Source organism: Cricetulus griseus, chromosome 7, assembly GCF_003668045.3.
Source record: "Cricetulus griseus strain 17A/GY chromosome 7, alternate assembly CriGri-PICRH-1.0, whole genome shotgun sequence".
NCBI classification, from domain to species: Eukaryota; Metazoa; Chordata; class Mammalia; order Rodentia; family Cricetidae; genus Cricetulus; species Cricetulus griseus.
Window position 1 is genome coordinate 124076571 of NC_048600.1, and position 11979 is coordinate 124088549.

An 11979-nucleotide genomic window follows, 5' to 3' on the forward strand; every position below is an offset into this window, starting at 1 on the left:
ATGGGGCAAGGCATACTATTTCAATAATAAGAAAGGTTCATAACAGGATGTTAGTTGGTGAGGCTTAGAAAAACAAGAGGTACCTGTGGTTATGCTGGGAAACAACTCACAGAGACCCCCATGGGGGCTGGGTCCCAACAGTAGACAATGTAACTTTTGTGAGGTACAGATTGAGATCTCATCTGAATGTGATATAGACATAATTTTGAAAAGGCACCTCATCACCAGGGACCTCATTTTCCTTATCTGTAAGGTGGGGGTAATACTACTACTCAACCCCAAGAGTTGCTATATAGGTTAACTGAAATGGACATCCCTACCAAAAGCAGTATTTATTCATCATTGCTTCAGGGATCATGGCACCATGATTAAACAATATTAAAATAGTTAGTGGTCATTAAAAATGCTTCAGGGAAATAGACCTGAGTTATAGTAAAAGAGGATAGGAGAAGAAAATGAAGGAAACGTGAAAGGAGGGGATGGAGAGGAAGAGGAAGGGAGAAAGGGAGAGGGGAGAAGAGGGAGGAAGAAAAGTAAGGAGGGGAGGGGCAGGACTGAGCAGGAGGGGATGGGATGGGATGGGATGGGATGGGATGGTGGTTTGAATCAGAATGGTCGGCCAGAGGCTCATATTGGAATGCTTGGTTACCAGAGAATGAAACTGTTTGGGAAAATTAGGAGGTATGACCTTGTTAGAAGGGGATATGTCTCTGGGAGTGGGCTTTGAGGTTTCAAAATTCCAAACTAATCCCCAGTCCCATGCTCTCTCTCTCTCTCTCTCTCTCTCTCTCTCTCTCTCTCTCTCTTTCTTTCTCTCATAACAATAAGTCTTTCCACCAGCCACCTGAGCCCTGTCACCATGTGGTCACACAAAATAACACACAGAGTCTTATGTTAGTTACAATACTGCTGTCCAAAGACTAGGCTTTCTTACTTGCTAGCTCAGTCTTTTATTTTTTTTTCAATTATTTTTGTTTCTAGAGACAGGTTTTCCCTGTTGCTTTAGAGGCTGTCCTGGAACTAGCTCTTGTAGACCAGGCTGGTCTCGAACTCACAGAGATCTGCCTGCCTTTGCCTCCCGAGTGCTGGGATTAAAGGCGTGCTCCACCACCACCCGGCACTAGCTCAGTCTTAATTATCAAACATAATTACTAATCTATATATTTTATAAATACTTATCTTTGAGGATGCCAGCAGCAAGCATCCTCTCTTGCCAGGATCACATGGTGGTTCCACAGAGAAGAGAGGAGGAGGAAGAGAGTGATTTCCTGCTTGTCCCTGCTTATATTCTGAGTCTATGTCACTTCCTCCTGGATCACAAGACTTTTCTTTATTAATTTCCCAGAATCCTCCTCGACTCATATTCCCACCTAACTTGCTTCCCTATTGACCAACAGTACTTTATTATCAACCAATAAGACAGAATGGCTTCCCCCATCACTGTCTCTGCCTTCTACCTTCAGATAGAGATATAAAGCTCTCATCTACTGCTCTAACAAAATGCTAGCCTGTTTCTTGCCATGATGATCATGGACTAAACCTTTAAAATTGTGAGCAAGTCTCCGAAATTGTTGCCTTGGTCATAGTGTCTTTTCACAGCAATAGAGCTATAACCAAAACAGAAGGTAAGGTAAGGTAAGAAGCAGGAAATGACACCAGGCTTCTTCAATATTATCTTGTGGAAGGCATCTCTCGGGAGGTGATACTGTAGCTAAGATCTAATTAAGAGCTTCATGGAAGAAGCACTCCACATGTTACTTAAATGCAAATAAATTCAACCAATTAATGGTTTTTGTATCTATTGCGCCAAAAATAATAATCATATACTTTTCTCATCTATGAACTTCACTAAAAGCAAGTTAAGAGAGGAGGGTTTGTTTTTGTGCTTGGTTTGTGGCTGTATGTGCTTAGAGGAGGGAAGGTGTGGAGGCAGGAGCAGCTTGTAATTGTGCATGAAAGAGAATGAGCTGCTTACTAGGGTTTCAACAGAATTGAAAGCAGAGAAAACAGTATGCCAGGACTTAGCCAGCCCCCCTTCTTTCTTTTTATATTCTGTTCTACCCACATTCAGAGCAGGTCTTTTCCTCTTACTTCATCCACTCTGGAAATATCCTCAGACAGGAATTAGTAGGAGTGCCTCACTGGTGCCCTAGGCATTTCTTGATCCATCAAGTTGGCAATCAAAACTAACCCTAACCCTTAGTTAAAAAAAAAGTTTTTGTGGAGAATGAGGATCCAGAATTTTGAGGAAAGTATTTCTATAGTCAAGTGCACTATCCTTGAGCTGTAGCCCGGAGGAGAGTCTATTTATGGATATCAATTAATGACTTAAAATGTCAGTCTTCTGTAAGACAAACTCACATCTCTAGAATATTGCCTGAAGACATGGGAGAATAGATTCTTCAATATACACATGCGATTTTATGACATTCATCTAGCATTGGTATTTTTGCTTTTTGCTTTCAATTTTTCGGTATTATTAATGTATTTAGAATATGCACATTAATATTTAAACAATCAAATATTAATTAATCTAGAAGACTGTAGGTAAACAGTGATGCACACTAATGATTTGTCTGACACAGATGTACCTATTCAATATATTATTTCTACAATATTTATGCATTTTGATGAATGCATACATTGCATGCATGCTTTGTGCTCATTGGACATTTTATTGACATATGAGTGGGGATTTATACATTTGTGGGCTTGAATGGCTAGGGCTAGTACATCTCATCTCAGTGCTTGGTCCTGAGAAACAGTGATCTTCATAAGACTACTGGAAACTCAGATGAATGCAATGGAGACAGTTAGATTGATTTTTGTCTCGGCAGAATCCAAACATCTGCCTGGACAGAAGGCAAAAGTAGCTGGTGCCCTGATTTATTGCAAAAGAGTGGCTTGTGTACTTCAAATCACATTCTTCTGCCCTCTGAACTCCTCATTGCCTGAGTTCTCCAGGGAAGTATGATCTTTCTTGCATGTCTATCATAGCCCCCAACCAAATTCTCCATTGGCCATGATCCTCTTCTCTTTTCTGATAGTTGGGTTTGGTGACATAATTGATTGCCCATGACTCCTCAATGCTAACATTAAATAAAATGTTTGCAGACAAGCAGGCTCCAGCTGCTAGAGAAGACAGACTTAGTGTATCCGGTATCTGAGATTCAGTCATAAGCTTTAAACACATCTCATACTGAAAATGGACCAGAATGATTTTAGTTTTGCACTATTAAAGAACATTATATTTCTTTCTATTCTAGGTTAATTTCTGAAAAACACATTTTATGCACCTCATTTAAAGACTGAAGACAGTGGTATGGTTGTCAGATACCAGTTTGGGGTTTTTGCCTTGTTTCTCCTCTTTATAAATAAGCTACAAAATCAAGGGTAATGTCATTTCAGGGGATTATTTCACTGTGAACTGAGTGTTGTGTTGTTGCCACTCTGTGAGGTTAACACACAGGATCTGCTGAGTAGTCTACATGTGTGAAGTACTAGCTTATCTTTCGGTGGATTTCCAGTGGAGTGTGGTACCATAGGTTGAACTTGGGAAGCAAATGAACATTTTTAGAAGGAGAAACTGAACTAAAACCACAGTATTTACTCAATCAAGCAAACTTAATTTTCTGATGAATGGATTTGGAGAAATGGGATGTTGACCTAGATCTTCTAGACTAAAATACAAAACTGTTCTCTGAACTTGGAGTAGAGAAATGTTTTCTAAGACAGACCAGGCATAAGACTTCTCTTTTTCTTTTCCTTTCTTCTCTCTTTTTTTTGGAAAGATCCAATTCCAGTGGCTGATTTTTGTGAGTACTAATCATGTAACCAATCCTGAGCAGAGCAGGGTTGTCACAAATACACAGGTTGAAGCTTTACAAATTCCCTAGTGTTTCAGAATTTTGAAGTATAACATCTTTTTGTTTCTTTTTCTTTACATTTTTATTGAAAATAGATTCTTCTCTCATACAATACACCCCAACCACAGTTTCCCCCCTTCTACTCCTCCTAGCCACCCCTGCCCCCCATATCCCGTCCCCTATGTCCACTCCTTCTTCATTTCCTCAGTGGATAATTAAAACATGTTGATGGAGGTAGACTTTGTCATATTTTAATATATTAGAAATCTTTTAGAACATCTATTTAAAAACATCTCCTTATAGTTCTTATAGTAATTACATGCTTCACCTAATTCCATAATTAGAAATACATTATATCTCCAGGTGCTACAGAGAAGGGGGTGAATAACTAGACTTAAGGTACCACACAGGCACTTCCATGTTGGATGCAGTTACAATAGGAAACTAACTTTCATAGATCTGAAATATCCAGTTTTCCCACCACTTCCTCTTTCCTCCTTCCATCCTCACTTTCTGACTCCCCCCCCCCTTTTTTTATCTCACTAGGTCCTTTCTTTGTCAACTCTCCCAGTTTCACTTCCTCCCACACACAGCCTGTACGGGCACATGTGTCCTGTCAGCCACATTAAGGATAATAGCTACTCCTCCCACTTTCAAAGTCCCGCCAATAAATACCTTTGACACCTGAATTTTCTGCTGTCATCACACAAGAAGCAAGGAGAGCAAACAGAGTTCAGAGGAGTGGGTGGTAGGGGCCAATACTGTTTGTTGCTGCTGAAAATATCCAGTATTGCTTGTGAGACCATTGACACACTGGTAAAATGACTATATGGAAAAAGAAGTCTTGGAAATTACTGGAGAAAGCATGTAGGTATTGTAGTAAAATGTTATCTAGTGTCTGGTAGAGCATACATTGCTAAACACATCTGCTGCTGGACTCGCTCATTTATTTGTCTCATTCCTCTAACGTCTACCCAGTGCTCTCATATTTTAACATTTTCTGTTTTGCATCCCTTTTTTTTTTCTCCATTGACAAAACCTCTAGGGTCCTCCTTGAGGGTAATGGTGAGAGACTCAATTCTCAGATACACATGTCCCAGTGAGACTGCTAATTTTATTAAATACTTGTAAAAATAATAAACTTTGTCTTAAGGTTAAAACACTTGCCTGAACCTTTCGTTTTCATTTTGTTTGTTGGTTGGTTGGTTGGTTTGATTTTTCATCTAATATTTTACTAAGCTACAGCATTGAGAGGCATTTGGTACTCTAATTCTCAGAGCCAACTTATCTACAAGGCACAGCAGGTATATTACCCAGGACCACAATGTGTAGGGGCTTTGGATAAGATTAATTCTCAATATATTTTAAAACCGGAAGATAAATGGAAAAAATAATGGAGATCTAAGAATGAATGCAGTCTAGGATATCCGCATGATTGCGCCAACAAAAATGTTAAAATATAATCATAAATCCTAGTAGTTTCCCAGCAAAGGATGAGGAGCCTGAGGCTCAGTGAATGAACTCTCTGTGCATGTCTGGTAAAGTACTGAGCTGCTCATGGGGCTTTGTATACAAGTGGTTCATGTATCCGGGACCAGAAATAAACACACAGGCAAAACTTCACAGGTGTTTATAGTCAATAGCCTTTGATGAATAAGGGTGAATTTTGAAACTCTATGAAGGAACCAACAATATTTATGACAGGAAGTAACAGCTATTTTTTTAAAGACTTTCTTTTATATATTTGGCAAATAATTTTCATTCAATTCTAACAAACCCTAAATTAGGCCCTTGGGAACCTGAGAAAAGGGAAATCTACCTAAAACAAAAAGAACAATGTGTGTGGAACAAGGCAGATTCTCTACTGTGAGAAAACCAGGACCATGCAAAACAAGGCTCATGGGTGGCAAACAAAGGAATTTTGCTTTTAAACGAAATTTACAACCAAAAGTGACTCCTTCATGAATGAAAATCATGCTGTATTGATAAATGAGATACAAGCTATATCAATGGAACTATTGAAAACTTAACTAAAATTTCTAGAGAAAGAGGATTAAGTTGAGAAGACAAAATTTCTCTTTCACAGAAATGGTCCAATGCTAATTAAAAACAGAAAAACAAAAAGAAAAGGCATGTCCCTGGAATTTAGTGGTAGTGCACTTGTCTATCATATGTAAGACCCTAGATTGGAGCCCTAGCATTGAAGAACCAAACAACAAAACATGAAATATGTTCTGTGATGTTCTACTGGGTGGTGTGTGTGTGTGTGTGTGTGTGTGTGTGTGTGTGTGTGTGTGTGTGTGTGTGTTTGTGTGTGTGTTAACTTGACATAGACTAGAGTCATCAGAGGAAGGACCCCCAGCTGAGAAAAGCCCATGGTGGGTGGTTCCATCCCTGGGCTGCTGGTCCTGGGTTCTATAAGAAGATGGGTTGAGCAAGCCAGGGGAATAAAGACAGTAAGCAGCTCCCCTCCATGACCTCTGCATCAGATTCTGCCTCCAGGTTCCTGCCCTGTTTTGAGTTCCTGTCCTGACTTCCTTCAGTAATGAATAGGAGTGCTGAGGTATAAGCTAATAAATCCTTTCCTCCCCAACTTGCTCTATGGTCATGGTGTTTCATGCAGCAATAGAAACCCTAACTAAGACAGATATGTATTAAGATTTTTGAGGTTTTAGCCATGCACTAAGAATGGGAAACTATACTCAAGAGGCATAGGCAGGTGGGTCTCTATAAATAGGCCAGCCTATTTATACATAGTGAGTTCCAGGGCATCCAGGACTATGTAGAAACACCCTGTCTCAAACAAACAAACAAGAATGGGAAATCAGACTTCTTTAGGTAGAATCACAGTATAACAAATGCTTATTGATAAAGTTCCTAATAAAATAACAGATTTTAAGCATTCATTGTTAACAAAATTAATGCAAGAAAATGTAAAAAAATAATTGCAAACATAAAATATGATGAAGTGCTTACCAAACTCTTTACCATTGCATATTATCATCTCTAAAAATCAATATACTATTTAAGATATTTATCTATTTTTTGTTTATTAGTATCTGTACACATGGCTGGGTACCATGTGATTGCCTGATATACACAGAAGGCAGAAAAGCACATAAGATCCCCTGAAACTGGAGTTACAGAGAGTTGGGAGCAACTATATAGGTGTAGGGAATCAAACTTTGGTCCTCTGCAAGAGTAGCCAGTGATCTTAACCACTGAGTCATCTCTCTAGCCTCATAGATAAGAAATTCTCTTCCTAGGACATTTGTGGGTGCTGGGGTGGGGATTTTGTGTGTGTCAGAACAGTGCTCACAATATAGTCAGAAGCCAATGGATGTATTTAGTTCAGAGCAAACAGTAGAAAAAACTTCCTGTCACTGATGCTTACACAAAATTGGGAGGTAGATGCTCACACAAAGAAGTGGGAGACACTGATGGATTTCTTCTGCACACATGAAATTTCCATTCCCGATCAGATTCTCTAATGCTAGAATATCTTCATGGCCAAGTTCTTGCAGTCTTCAGTTACTATCAAATTTACAGCTGGATCTTTTTTGTTTGTTTGCTTTTATTTCTTTTTTATTTAAATTATTTAATTACTACTCATATTTACATATCCATCCCTCTCCATTTCCTCATTCTCCCATCCTCCCATGTTCCCCACCAACCCCCACAACCCAACCCCCAACTCCTCCCCAGGGATAGTGAGGCCCTCCACCAGGGACCTTCAAAGTCTGTCATATTTTCTGGGCCAGGGCCTAGGCCCTCTTTGCTGTATCTGAGCTGCAATAGTATCCGGCAGCTCAGATACAGCAAGGAGAGCCTAGGCCCCTCCCCCAAACAATATGTTTGTTTGTTTTTTAACTGACAAATTACATTGTAAATCTATAAAAGCTTCAACTACCAAGCATCAATGTATCCAGAAAGCTGTTACTTAGCTTCAGGCTTAACAATGCTATTTGAGGACATTTGAACTTAACATTGGCAAAATAAATCTTTAAACAGGTTAGTTAAATGGTATGCTGTCTTGTTGGTGCTGTGCCAATCCAGGCCTTGGGCTTTGTTTGTATGAAAAAATAGCAAAAATTAAAATTTTATTTGTCTATTAGCTTTTTACCCTCAGACCAAGGAAATATTTTATATTATACTTAAAATAAAAATTAGACATTAGTAAAGAGATGTTTATTAAATCCAAAGAAAATATTTTTATGTTTATCAAAATCTCCACCTGTTGCATGGAGCAGCAACTCAGAATAAAGTATCAGAATTTAAAAAAAAAAAGGGGGAATTCATGTTAGAAAGAAAAAAATTAAGGGAACCATGTTCCTCTAACATAGTGGGGTTTTGTATAATTTCAGGATTTTTAAAATTTAGACAATATTTATTATGAATCTCAAATGTGATAATATTCCAAACTTCCCACTTTTCAGGTGGGAAAATCAAGATGGTATACTTCTGTATGTTGAATTTACACTGTTATTTTTCTAAGTCTACCATGTTTTCTGATGGTCATTTTCCATAACTTCAATGGTATTGGTTGAACTTGACTTATCCACATGCTTGGAAATTGCACTTATTGAGTTAATATTTTTCTCTCTTGCTATAACACAGCCTCTATTATTTTCATAACGATCTCTAGTTCACATCAATTTCCCGGTAATGAGTCATCTATAATCAACATTCAGTTAAGGAAAGAACAACGGCTATGACCCCAAATGTCTTCTTCAAAAGGAGGAAAACTAATGTTAAACACATTGGCATAAAGCAGGAAATGAAGCAATAAAAGTTTTCAGGTGGGTGGGGGTAGAGAAAGAATGAAAGAACACTGGCAAAGATAATGTTCCCCTAGTATGCAGAATCTCAGCACTAAGGAGCTTGAGGCAGGAGGACTAAAGTTCAAGAACGTGCTTGGCTGTTAAACTACATAGTAAGTTTAAAGCCAATCAGGGCTAGAAGACTATACCTCAAAAAAAAAGTGTGCGTGTGTGTGTGTGTGTGTGTGTGTGTGTGTGTGTGTGTGTGTGTGTGTGTGTGTGTGTAATAAGATGAACAATGGTAATGAGTAAAATAGATTAGGGCAATATTCTGATTTTATACTAATTCTGAAAAAATCTTTAATATAAGTGAGGCCAACATTTAAAACGAATAGTCATCTAATTGACCAAAACTTGACTGATCCTAATTGAGGTAGCTGTGTGTGCTCCTGTGTGTATCTTAATGACTATTTAGAAATTAGGTTTTGTACTATGGTCCAATTGTCTTTCAAGTCATAGGCTGCCAAACCTCGAATTTTCTTTCAAAAGATACTTAAAAGAAGAATTTGTAAGAGACTACATTATCCAATTTAATTAAAAAAATCATGGCTCCTGAGCTGATTTTAAATGTTGTTTTTACTTCTCAAGCTAAAAAGCTGTTTTACTTTACTCAGTTTTTGGCCATGCCTTCTTCAAAAACACTGAAGATTATAATTCTTTTATTTGAACTATAATTAAAATTCATTATTTATGCATATCTAATGTGACACCCATAAGATTTTATTTGTCTCTGATGTGACATGCTTTAGTCCTTACAACATAATAAGTATGCAAATTCAACATTTTTCCTAGCTATTCCTCACTATGAAATTAGAATTATCCTGGAGAATTCATTTGAAAACAAATTTAAGCTTCTGGAGCACTGCAATAAATTACATAAACTTGATAAAGTCAGAAGTCAAAACAAAAAATAGGTAAAGCAATTTAAAAGCAGGATATCTCTGAGACCATATCCTAGGGTTCATGGAAACTTTCTAAGGTACAAAAATAAAGCAAGCCAATGGTATTATAGAAAATGTGATATCCAAATAGAATTGTTTATAAATAGAATCGTTTTCAAAGTTTCCATGAGGCATCAGCTGTTCTTTAACCCCCTGAATGCTGAGACTTTCCACCTCTCTAGTTAAATTAAGGCATAGGAAAATATTACCTATGCATTGTCTTTTGAGGTGGCTGATGATCTATTTTAACATTGTGGATTATGCCTTCAGTTCAAATAGCCTCACACCCATTCACAAAAACAACACACCAAGACAGACAGCCACCAATTTTAGTAAGAAGTGGTTCTTTGTATTGTAGGCTGTGAAAAGAATTGCAGCGAAATAAGAGAGGGCCGCATGCTTGATTTTCAGGACATGTCCCCAAGTAAACTTGTACTTAGTTCGCCTTAGTTCACCAGAGCAGTTCAGTAATTACACTAAAATGTTTTCTAGAAAATGGTAGATTCTGCCCTCACCCATGTGTGACACAACACATTTATGAGTTATTCCAGCAGTCAGGATGCTTTACCTGATGCGCTTGGATTCATTACTCATCTAGCACAGAGAATAATGTTCCATTAAAAGCATATTTCAGAAAAATTGAAATTATAAAGTCTACTTGAAGCTGAGTATGGCTAGTTACAAAACAATAAAAACACTGTAAGTTACAAAACTTAGTCTTCTTCTAAAACCACCATGGTAACTGTATGAACAAATTTCTTATTTTCCCCGTATAACAGTCATCCCATCACAGAGCAAACACCTGAAGGTCGACTGAGGCACCTTTGCATCTGTGGACACCTAACGTAAATAAATGAATAGAGCCAGGCTTTACTAATGCCCATAGTCAAGCACCTTGAAGGCCAAGAAAGAAGGATTACCCTGAGTTTAAGACCTGCTGGAAACAAAGAGTGAAACCTTGTCTCACAAAAGCAAACAGAAAAAAAAATAAATAAAAAACACTTTATCAAAATGTATTTATGCTGTTTTTTCTTAACCCAATTTATAATACTCTGTAAACTTAATCTGATTTGAAGCACTTCTGTAAAGTTGTAGATCATGTTATATTCACTTGTTCCTTGTAAACAGTTTGTTGACTTATGGATGCTGGGGAAGGAGGAGTTAGATTTCCTCATGAATATTTTCTTAGAGGGGCTCATATCTTCCATTGGATGGTCCTACACCCATGCCATACATGGACTCAGAGAAGGAGGATGAGGATGAGGATGAGGACGAGGATGAGGGGCTCTTGCAATTGGAAAGGCAAGGTGGTAGGCAGTTGAGGAGTACATGGGGTGAGTGGGAGAGTGAATTTCATCAAGACACATTAAAAATTCCCAAACAAAACATATAAAATGACAACCTGAGATGTTCAAAATCTCTGGGCTTTCTGCCAATTAAAAAGTTTTTTTTTTTGAAAGAACCCTTAAAGATTCCAAACTTTAGTTGTTCACCAAGTGTGTAAAAAGCAGAGTAAGAAAGTAAGTGCTGGAGAGATGGCTCAGAGGTATAGAACTCTTATTGGTCTTGCAGAGGACTCAGGTTCAGATCCAAGTAACCATATAAATACTTAGAACTACTATTAACTCTAATTCAGGGAATATGGTAACCTCTTCTGGCAGTCAAGCATCCATGTACACCATGCATGCACAGTTTACATACATGCAGGTAAAACACTCGCACACATAAAATCAAAACATTAGATCTTTTAAAAGAATAATCAAAATTTCTAACTTACTCTATTTTTCCCTTTTGCAAGCCAGATAAATCAACAGATTAATGCATATCTGTTTGTGTCCTCACACGCATGCTGTGTGTGTGTGTGTGTGTGTGTGTGTGTGTGTGTGTGAGAGAGAGAGAGAGAGAGGGGGGGGGACTCTGTGTGTAGTTTTGGATGTGTGTTGTGTGTGTTCAATATAGTCACATGAGTATGACTTATGTGAGCCCACATGCATTTTATCAGAACATGGACTTGCCACAGCTTGCTCTGTAGTATTTCCTCCAGTGAAGTTCTCAAGAAAAGCTTACAAATTTGATGAAGCTGGCTAGCCAGGAACTCTTATAGCCAGTTGTTTTCTGTATTCTGCTAGGCTTTAATGAGGGTTCTGGATATTTGAATCTAGGTCCTCATGCTAGCAGATGAAGCCCTCCCATCCACTGAACTATCTTCCCAGTCCCACTTCTCACTTATCTGCTAATAAGCCCTGCAAACCTTTTAAAACTGTCCCTGCTTCCTTCCACTTACCTACTAGGTAAACTGATAATCTCTTAAAATGACTTGAATTTTCTCAGACATCTGTTTTTCCTATAATC